The following is an 8742-nucleotide window of genomic DNA, read 5'->3' on the forward strand; positions in this document are numbered from 1 at the left end:
TGGACGTTGTGCAAGGATATTTTATTTGCGAAAGATTGAATTTAAAAAATCTTCGGGCACAAGCGATATTGAATAAATAAGGATAATATCAAAAGTTACATCTATAAATTCAACAAGTTTCTTCTTACATTTCACGAAGAAGAATAATCACATTTTTACGAGATCAGAGCGCGAAAAAACATTGGTGCAGGGGCCTTATTTTCGAAGATATCCCATACAAAGATATTAGAGAAATTATAATACATGTAACATATACATGTATGCCACAGTACTTTTGTACATTCTCGTATGCGATATTTTTCAAGAATATGCGTGCAGTCCCAGATTCGTGTAATAAATTCATCATTAGAACCGTCGATTCGAGCGCGAATTCAAACATTCGTGACAAGAGTCGAACGAAGATAAGGGATCTATCGCTGTATCGACGGTTTACGATATCGACTGTAAGTCGATATAAATTAATTGATCGGTTCCTCTCGAGATGGCAGCACTCGTATTATTTCCTGCGTTAACTAGAGTATATCCACACACTTTGCGTATCCGCGTAAACGTATAAAGAAAATTATCGCACTTCTCTCATAAAATCGTACGTAAAATGTGATTGGATAATTTTCTACATGCATACGTTTACGCGCAAGTTAGTGTGAATATATCCTAAGGCGGGAATACAGAATCTTGCACAATACATGATGCATAATAAATTGAACCAATCAAAGTCCTTCATTTCCTTCTTTCATGAAAGTCCAAAGACTGATTGATTAATTTTCTTACTCTTTATGCATTGTGCGTCGTGCAAAAAAAAAAGAAGATCCGTGCTGCGGGTTTTATTCCGAAAGCTCGTGGCACCGGCGATCGCACATCGCACCAAATCGCTCGGTCGCGAACCGAGCGCGGCCGAAGTCGCGCGAACGCGAGACTCAGCGAAGCGGAGTGAACGTAGACGCGCTTGGACAGTGCGCGGCGCGGTGCGCGGACAGTGTAGCGGATGAGCGAGCGAGCGGAGCGTTGCTACGCTGGGTTTGTGGATTTTGCCGATTTTTGTCTCGGCTGTCAAGCCGGAGAAGCGCCCTACTCTCGCGGCGCGTGAAAGCGGTGCTTCGTGAGTGACGCCCCTAGCACGCCTCTCTCTCTCTCTTTCTCTCTCGAAGACGCGAATTTGTCTCTCGCTCCGATCTGTCATCCTTTCTTTCTCGCATTCTCTCTCTCTCTCTCTCTCTCTCTCTCTCTCTCTCTCTCTCTCTCCCTCTCTCTCCCCCTCTCCCTGCCGAGCGCTCAGAGAGGCCGCGTGTTCGTCTCTTTCCCGTCGCGATACGCTCGATAATCGTATATTCGCGGACGACGACGATCACGACACGAGGACGGTGACGTCCGTCGCGACACTCTGACGTTTTTGCCTTCGATCGGCCGCGCGTCGCGTGTGCACCACCAGTTGCGTGTTGCGTAACTGCATTTTACAGCAGCCCGCCGTCTCTCGCCGAGTACCGCGGGTGCATCTCCCGTCCCTCCCGCGTCCCATCCTTCGTCTAGCCGAAGAGTTTGGAGCTACGGAATCTTGGGATCTTGACGTTTGGAGCGCACAATTTTACTAGTGAGTTTGTCCTTTTTGTTTGCTTGTTTCATCTTCTTTCTTCTCTTGAAACGGCGCCCGTAATTCTCTCGCCTCACGTTCAACGTCTTGAATCTTGCTCGACTGTTCATGTACTTGCTTACGCCGTAAGCAGAGACTTCATCCGAACGTATTAGCATAGATTGCGTTTGCAATAGGAGGAAAAACGAATGGGAATTATCGTAACACAGTTGAAGATTCACGAGATTTGAATGGAGATTCAGAAACATGTGGATATTGTATCTTGGTGTATTGTTAAGTAAAAATCTTGCATAATACATAATGCATAATAAATTGAACCAATCAAAGTCCTTCATTTTCTTCCTTTCCATGAAATAAAAGACTCTGATTGATTTATTTTTTTATGCTTAAAGATTGTCAGCATCAAATATATCAGTGATTTATTTGTTATTGTTAATATTATCATATCATTTTGTAGTAAGTCTGTAATAAGCCAATGGTAAATGTATCCAATTAATTAATTCTTTATTGTTAATATTATTATATAATGTTATAATAAGTCAATAATAAGCCAAATAATTGATTTCTTATTGTTAATATTATCATGTAATATTATAATAAACCAAAAATACGCTAATAGTCATTAATAATCGATAATAAGCCAAGCCATATATATAATTCATATAACTGATTCATTTCTCATTTGTCGCACACAATATATTATTATATTATTTTATAATTAAATTTAATTTGGGAGTGTGTTGTGTGATTTAAGCTGCTTTCCTTTCAATAAATAGGAGACACAAGTGTCATTCACAAGTGTCATCTTTGATAGAAGATTCGTGTCGATTATGTCGAGCAATTTAAGCTCATCCGCACTTTTGTATCTTCCACAACATTGATTTAATTTAACCGTTTCCAAAAATAACAAAAGCGGATAGATATAATCTTCAATACAATTCTAGACTAATAAAAGTTAATCGTTAACATGATATCGCTTGCAATTTCTAGCCTTTAAACAATCTCTACTTTGCACTTTCTCGCAATGAAATATATTTTTTAATATCTTTATATTTAAAACAAAAATGCAGCCAATAGAAACATAAAAGACGCGAAATAAGAGAAAGCGTAAATTACGTTCCGTTTTTATTTAATTTAATTCGTTGAGAACGATCTAGATGTATATCGATTGCTGTAATTTTGCGATCGATCGATCCGGTATTTTTCTTAATCGCCACGATAGCGCGCGTTTTTACGGCGTTTAAGCACGAATACCATTGCGGTCTCGCCTCCTCGCGTATCTGAATATGCAATATAGAATCACAATGATGTTGAAAATGAGTTGGTGTTGGGGAAGTAATAACGGGTTTATATGGGAAGAAAGAACTGCTTTTATTATAAGACGCGTTTTTGCGATGGCACGGACTAAAGGGGAGTTACTCATAGATTCGACTTCGCGGAAAGCATAACGAGCGTGCATCTCCGAAGAAGCAGTTTTAGTTTTCAGATACCAAAAGAAAATATGTTTTGCATAATCGTAAAAAGATAATGTATGTGTATTGCGATAATAAACAGATTGGCTTTCGATTTTTATGTCTCGGAGAGTTAAATATGTTGTATGTGAAATAATAAATTACAAAGAATTAGAAATTTTGCTACTCTAAGCTATTGCGCCTGAACATATTTTAAAAATTATGATCCAAATCTAAACGCGGTAAAACGATAAAGTAGTTTGAATGGACTCACGTCTGAAATTTAGTGAGGAGGCTTTTTAAATAGCCATAGTTTCTTTCTCTTGACTCTGAACTTCGGCTTTTATTATTTAGACATTAAAATAATTATAAGAATCTGCAGATATTCTCCATTTCTTAAATTTGTTTATAATATTTCTTTAAATTCTGTTTAATTTATGAAATTTAAAGTAAAATATTGAGATTTATTTTTAATCTGACAATCTCGTATTGGATTCATAAACAAAGTTATTAAATAAAATCCGTTTTTTCTGCTTCGAAATAACAATTAATCCAAACGCGATTTAAAAGAATTTTACGATATATTATGTAACCGTGCCAGGACAGAAAAAAATGTCACTCTATTTCAGTATCGCTTTATCGAAGATATATGTATTTCCGTTATTTTGCTTGTGAAATGTTCGTAAATCAAAATCGTAAATCACATATAATTTCAAACGACAAAGGATTTCGCGTACAAATAATGAAATAAAAAATAAGAGGCTGACCGTGTACCATCACATGTGAAATACACACGTATACTATCACCGAAAAGTTTTTAGGCGAAGGCAAAGAGATTTCTAGCAGCAATAAGAGAAATTTTATGAGTAAAAGTCTTTTGAATTACTTTCTACATATTTCTTCAATTTGTATATTTACGAATTTTGTATTTGCCGCAATTTTCCCGAATGTAACTCTCGTCAACATGTGATCTTTTATTGTGCGTATGTCGGAAAACTTTTCGAGGATAGTGTACGTGCCGACATACACAATAGCAAACATAACCAGTCGTCGCGTCGTGACACTGCAATGGCACTTGCATATGCAGTACGCTCGTCGACATGAAATTATCCAGTGGCCATCCTTTTGCTCTGTCCTTTTATGCCCCTTTTTTTTCTTCTTCTTCGTGGTCAGAGGAAACAAAAGAAAACCTTCATTACCCTCGTCGTCCGGACTTATAAATCTTCGTACGCGCTGCAGGAATTTAGATTTTTTTTTTGTTACAAATTTTTTATGAGTCAAAAATTTAAATTTTTTTATGCGACCTTATCTTAAACTTCACTTCGTTAAGGAACAAATGCTTTAAAACAGTCTTAAAAATTATAGAAGAGTTATTTATGGGTCAGTTAGGTCAGTTCATTTCTAAATTTTTGATAAAATTATTTTACTTGATTATTTTACTTGATCAATCAGCTTATAAGCGTTGTTAAGAGCTGAAGCTTTCTCATGAAAATTTGGGAAATATATCTTGTAATTAATAATTTGTCGACGAGGAAAGAAGTTAATTCTCGCAATCGGTGGTGATCTGCTGCCCTGTTTGAAACCGGAAGAAAGGGCATCCGATGAGCAACGGAGTGCAAGTACTTAACCTTACCACGACTTTCGAACCTTCGATCGAGCGGAGTTCAAGGGAAAGGGTTATTAAAAGGCTCTCTCCCCCCTCCCCCTCCCCCTCCCCCTCCCCTTCATCACTCGAGCAGTCATTAAAGGCGGAATCGAATTGACCCACTGCATGTCGGTTGCGGTTCGTAGTGTAAACGTATATCTGTGCCTGCATCTATGGCAGCATCTCTCACCGCTCACACGCTGCGATCGAATTTATTATAATCATTCGGCCAGAGTATCGCGTACGCGCGTGTGTGCACGTATGATGATTCAACTCTCTCAAGATAGTTGAATTTCGCTATGTGAAATTTATAGGAAGCCATATGCTTGATCAATTGCTTGTAGAAAAGCGTACCTTTGATTAATGGATGCCTAACACTTCGCAAAACATTTTCATCTGTTGAAATTGCCTTTCTTACATTATGTTATACCTAACATATTTTATTTTACAAGGAATTCATTAGTCACCCTATGTATATCCTTAAAACTTTGGATGTTATCTGGGTACCTTATAGAAGTATCAACGTTTCTTACTCACCAAAAGGGCAAATAAATTACTATGAAAGTAAAGATGAAAAATCAAATATTTATACTATAAAGAATATGATTATTGATAAATAAAAAAAATTCAGAATCTTATCTTTTATACAGGAAATATAATATTAATTCAAAAAATTGAAACGGTCATAATGCTCAAAATCACTATATTGTAGTCAAAAGGATTAAGGCCCGATTCCACCAACATAAAATTAACGTTAATCTTGATTTAACTTACTATTTATTTTTTTCTAATTTTTAGGATTATGAAAAGATGAATAGTTCAAGTTAAACCGAGATAAAAATTCATTTTATATTGATGGAACTGGATCTAAAGCTCAGTTTCTAATTAAAAGCATTATATAAGAGGAAAAGCTTCAAATATTTATCTCGTAATGTCGTAATATTGTATAATATTATACGATACGCGAACTTCTTACCTAAATAATTCTCTCAAAGTTATGGAAAGATTACTTGCGCGCGTTGCCTTAATTCCTCTCCGTTTTTTGTCAATGACTGCATCCTCGTCCCGTAGACGTACGTTACATTACAGGTAATAAGGTAGAATCATCGGACGAGTGGATAATGGGCAAGAAGAGAGGGAGGAAGTTGGGAAGGCTGCCGTGGAATGATAAACACAGCTTTTGCGTGTACTTAAAACGCATGTGCGTGCCTGTACACGTTCGTATATATGTATATGTGCGCGTGTGTATGGAAAGAGGGAGGAGCGGGTAGGTAGAACGATAGAGCGCGAGGAAACCGAAGGGAAAAAGGCAGAAACGAAAGGGCGGCGTGCATGATGGGATAAGTGCACGTCTCTGACAAAATACCGAGGCCCGCTTACGCACACGCACGCACGCACGCACGCATGCACGCATGCACGCACGCAGACACGCGGAGCTCCTCGACCGATCGACAGTCCCCGGAGAGTCATATTTATTAATCATTTTTAGCGAACGCCGCGGCTTAATTCGCGCGTGCAGCATACTGTGAAACCGACAATTTCCACGCCGACCGATCATATTCGCGTAGAGAATTCTATCGGACCTCCTAATCGCCGCGCAATTTTTAACAGCGATGCATTCATGGGAATCGCGATCAATCGGCAGTCCTTGCCGCGAACCTGTTGCATCGACTTACGTCTGACACTCAAAGCGACAAGATAAACTTTTTATTACAGCCGATATATTCTCGAAGTGTCACACAAATATCCTTTAGGATTTTGAATATCTCCTTGAAAAGTCGGGAATGTATATTAATATTTAGATGCCATATCTAATTATTAATTTGAGTATTGAGATAATATATTTTAAGAGAAATAAAGATATACATTCGGATTTATTTCAATGTATTGTGGATTTTTATTACTACATAGGATAATTATTTTTGGTTTAATTCTAGAATGCTATCTCTATTGAGTGATGCTGTTATTTCGAGATGTAAATTTTACATGCAAGAAAATATCACTCTTAATTAATGCAAGTAATGCAAGTTTTTCATACATTTTATACTTTTGATAACAAAATATTTATATAATTTAGATTTTTATAAATAATCTAATTATATTAACTTAAGGAAAGAAAGACACTATTAAATTTAATCTTGAAATGATATGGAATAGGTAGTCCAATTCTGTTTGTCTCACTTAAATAAAACATAGCACAAAATAATAACGCAAAATGAACGCTGATTAAAAATTAAAATAATAATAATCACAAAGAGATTCAAATTAATATATATTATATACATATATATATAAAATATAATGAATAGAATTTTTAAACACTTCTCCACTTGTCTTAGTTTTTAATATGGCAGATTAGACTTCCTAATAATTGAAGGCTTTGCATTCAAATGTGTAACGTAAAATTTACAAATTTTACAATCAATTCTAGGATTATAATTGTAATTATAAATTGTGACAGATACATTACTGGATTTTAAGAATTTGAAGACAGACATTTTAAACAATTTATAGATATAAAAGATATTATTTAGATAAAACTTGTCTACTATATTTTGATTGCCTGCACGTAATTCTGATTCATTCGGCAGAAACGGAATTAGTTTTCACGATCTTCATGCTCATGATCATATCAAACGTAAAGTCTCGACTAACATCTTCTTCTCTGACAACCACCATTTGTTGAGTACGTATCATATGTTTTTTTGCTTCGCGAGAAAATGCATCGCGAACGGTATCGTGCCAATAATTATGCGCAACTTAAGTACACATCGGTGCTTAAGGACCACGGAATTGCGAAATAATGAACACTTCTCCGGGCGAATAATTAGAAAAAAATGTCATTAGAATCAGTGGTGGATGGCGTAGGCCAATTCCGTTGCATTGCGATGTAGAATTTTACAATTGCGTAGTCATTTGTCTTAAGATACATGGGACACTTTTCTTCTCTGTAATCAATGTTTCTTTTCTTTTTTATAGATATTGCATTATTTTGCGTCTGTTAAATTAACTTTCATTATTATGTAAATTTTTTTTTATAGAATCAAATTCTAATAAGAATGATTGATCATTGAGTTTTTGCATAAAGTAAATCTACAGAGACATTTATAGAACGATATATAAATATTGTATGCAAAAATATAAAATAAGTTCATGCATAAATCAATGGCACGCGATGTTAAGGAATTTATCGACTTTTGAATTGAAAATTTTTTTTTAATTGTGATAATAAATATTCTGTTTGTTAAAGTCGTAAATTGAAGTTATTTTATATTTATTATTAAACGCGCGGATTCTATATTTATTTGCATTTGTAAACAATTAAATGCGATTTTCAGTTATATTAATATAAAAATGTGATATTGATTTGTTAATCTCGTTACATTCTCTCTTTTACATCGATGATCGAATTGAATGCAAGAATATTGCACAAATTCGCGCGACAACATCGTAACGTAAACGAACACAGACGGTGATTTGAATGTTGGGTATATACGATCGTTGCGGATGTTGCATAAATAATAGAATTGTGGTTGACACTTTTACAATATCTATCATTCATGTTAGTATCAAGGTAACCACTCCTTTCTACGTCATATGCGCTGCTGCTCCGCATGGCGCAATTTCCTCTTAAGCTTCTTTAAAAAGCTAATGTGCTTTTTTTTTATTTTATACTATTCACATTCAGGTAATGCGCAGATAAATACGATCGCAAATTACATATTTTATGCAAATTCAATGATAATACAAGATATAGATATTCATTAGATAGGTATTAATCTTTTTCCAACACGGAAAAAACATATTGCAATTTTACTGAAGGTTTCTACCAGTTTAGGAAGGTATAGATCTGAAAACGATTTGGTTGGTTTGAAGTATCAAAATAATTAGGTAGAAATCTCAAGCACGATGAGCAATGCTGCAAAAAGTTTTGATATTCTAGCAACCAATTTGAGCGTCCTACATAATTATTTTGATAATTAGCAACAAAATTATTTTCAGATCTGTAAATCTATCTAAATTTCTAGATACTATATAATAAAAATTTTACGAATATA

The 8742-nt window shown here is 35.4% G+C and overlaps 1 protein-coding gene across 3 annotated transcripts in view; it reads left to right on the forward strand.

Moving 5' to 3' along the window:
- Positions 1–914: 914 nt before the first annotated feature.
- The window catches only part of LOC108694027 (protein N-terminal asparagine amidohydrolase), a 55507-nt gene continuing 47679 nt past the window's right edge, over positions 915–8742 (forward strand). For all 3 annotated transcript variants that reach the window (XM_018203269.1, XM_018203270.1, XM_018203273.1), the window contains exon 1: positions 915–1588. The gene's annotated coding sequence lies outside the window, so the exon portion shown is untranslated. The remainder of the gene's footprint in view (positions 1589–8742) is intronic.

This window comes from Atta colombica, unplaced genomic scaffold, assembly GCF_001594045.1.
Source record: "Atta colombica isolate Treedump-2 unplaced genomic scaffold, Acol1.0 scaffold112, whole genome shotgun sequence".
Classification (NCBI taxonomy): domain Eukaryota; kingdom Metazoa; phylum Arthropoda; class Insecta; order Hymenoptera; family Formicidae; genus Atta; species Atta colombica.